Below are 2,580 nucleotides of genomic sequence, written 5' to 3' on the forward strand. Positions count from 1 at the left end.
TTGAAGTGATGCGTTTCCCATGCTGTTTCTCTGACTGAATTTTGCTGTTCAGCTGAAGGACACTTTCCCTAATACCGAAATTGCTCTGAGAATCTATCTTTCATTGATGGTCATGAATTGTAGCGGTGAAAGGTCATTTTCAAAACTCAAGTTGATTAAAAATCCCATATGAACCACGATGAGCCAACAGAGACTGGTAAACCTCAGTATTCTCGCTATCGAAAGTGACATTTTAAATTCGTTGAAACACGATGAAATACTCTCTGAATTTGCAAGCATGAAAGTGCAGAAAAAATACAGACTATAGGGCCCCCACGCAATTACGTGCCCCGGGCCCCCCACACGCTTAGTCCGGCCCTGCACATAATTATTATAATAATATTATTATTATGTATTATTCTGTAATAACTGCTATACTACGTAAATATCTGCTCTAGCCTTGCCACTACCTGAACCTGAACTAGTCTGTAATAACATCTGAACACAGAATCTTTATTATTGAGAGTAGCAGCACGTACATCATCATATCTTAATTGTACTTCTGTAATTTCTTCACATTTTTTATCTGTAATGCCCTGCTTTAAAACATATATATATCGGGAGGGGAGGCAGCGGAGGTATGGGGAGCCAGGGGAGGAAGAGAAAGATGTGATGCAGAGGCGAACGAGAGTAAGGAAGGTAGATGAGATGGGATGAAGAGTAGACAGTGAATAGATGCTTTCATAGCTACCATGTCTATGACTCCATATTGATTGCCAAGTTAACTATATACGTATAGATACAATTTAAGCGGGAAGAGGGCTAACTTTGCTGCAGCCAAAGCATACTTGAAAAACGTAATAATGGAAGTCGAAAAATATGACTATGACAAACAACAGGATGGACAAATTCTAAGGTAAATTGACAACTTTTTTACGTAGATTATGAATGACACGAACTCTGTGATATAAAGAAAGCATGTGTATATGTGTAAGAATTGGTAGCTCTGAGGCGAGAATTTTTTATTTTGTTGGTTTACAGATCCGCCGACCCGAATTTTCAAGAAAAACGAAAAAAAATAATAATTGAAAATCTGTATTTTTTTATTCCCGCCGACGTTTTCTCTAAGAAATATGAATAAAAAAAATTTCAATGTAAAAAACAAAAACATTTCATAAACAAATAGTTTATAATAAAAGTAAAAATAATTACAAGTTGAGTTTTGTTTTCATTTAGTTTTCTTAAAATACTTTAATATCATCAGGAGCGTATAATGACAAATACTTGTCATTATATCATGACAAAATTATCATGACAAAATATTTGTCATTATACGCTCCTGATATCATGTATAACAGTATCAACTGTATTTTGACTTGTTTGATCTGACAAAACATTTTTTTTCATTTTTTTTTTTTACCCTACCGAGTCAACAACAACAAAAATTCTGTAAACCAACAAAATAAAAAATGGTGGCCTCATGACATTTACACGTTTTTTAAGTACTTCGAAGAAAGACTCAATTTCAAATATGATCGATCAGTCAAGGTACACCATTAATGATACTATAATATGCTAAGCATTTCCAGTGATGTCTTACACCAGCATACATTATATAACTGCGTTAGAAGTATAAGCTATTTTGCATCGCAAAACTGTTTTATAGATTTGTCTGTATCTTTAACCAGACTCTTGTACCATCCTTGTTACCTTTGCATTATTGATGACATTGTGTAAAATGAACTGTACAATATATATATATTATATACTTTTGGAAATAAAGTTAATTATAAACAAAATATATAGACCAATCATCGTGAATATATGTCAAACTGCTCAACATAAGTCATTCAAACTACACAAATTTATTGAAAATCAAACGACAGTGGTGTAAAACCATACATGATCGTGAACCGTACAACCTTCCCGGCAATTTTTTACCCCGCGGCAGGACGGCCGATAACAACACAACTCGCGTCACTTTTTGGTCCCCCATTTTTTTTCTACCCGATCTTCCATTTTTTGACTGTTTCTGCAACATACGATCGAATCGGATCGATAACATTGGAATGAATAAACAGCCGCCGTTGGTCACTCTGGTTTCTATAATTCATCCGATCGGTCTGCAGCCGAGACACAAAGCGAAGAGGGAACAAGCGAACATGGAAACCGACGCGCGTCGCACGTTTCGCTCTCTCTCGCACGCGACGCGAGGGTCGTCGTGGTTACGCGACGTTCGGAGCAGTTTCCTACAGCTAAACATCCGATCAGCAGAGCTAACGAACCTTAGCTCTCTCTCTCTCTCTCTCTCTCGCTAGACTCGAGTCTGCTCTCGTCTCTCTCTCGCTCTCCTTCTCCTCTCAGTCTCTCTCTACTCTCTCTCTCTCTCTCCTCTCTCTCTCTCGTGCTCTCTCTTCGCTCTCTCTCAGCTCCTCTCTTCTCTCGTCTCTCTCTCTCTAATCTCTATCTCTCTCTCTCCTCCTTCTTCTCCTCGCTCAGCCGAGCACATCGAATGTTGCGCTCTCTCGTCTCTCTTCTCTCTCTCTCTCTTCTCTCTCTCTCTCTCTCTCTCTCTCCTCTCTTCTCTCCTCTCTCTCCTCG

At 38.3% G+C, this 2,580-nt stretch overlaps 1 long non-coding RNA gene across 1 annotated transcript; it reads right to left on the minus strand.

Moving 5' to 3' along the window:
- Nucleotides 1-1,828: 1,828 nt before the first annotated feature.
- Nucleotides 1,829-2,384, minus strand: LOC106818448. The gene is made up of 2 exons (XR_001395221.1): nucleotides 2,355-2,384; nucleotides 1,829-2,271 (listed from the first exon to the last, which is right to left on the minus strand). It is a non-coding gene; the product is annotated as an uncharacterized LOC106818448 (long non-coding RNA).
- Between the last annotated feature and the right edge of the window lie 196 nt (nucleotides 2,385-2,580).

Source organism: Priapulus caudatus, unplaced genomic scaffold, assembly GCF_000485595.1.
Source record: "Priapulus caudatus unplaced genomic scaffold, Priapulus_caudatus-5.0.1 Scaffold2251, whole genome shotgun sequence".
Lineage (NCBI taxonomy): Eukaryota > Metazoa > Priapulida > Priapulimorpha > Priapulimorphida > Priapulidae > Priapulus > Priapulus caudatus.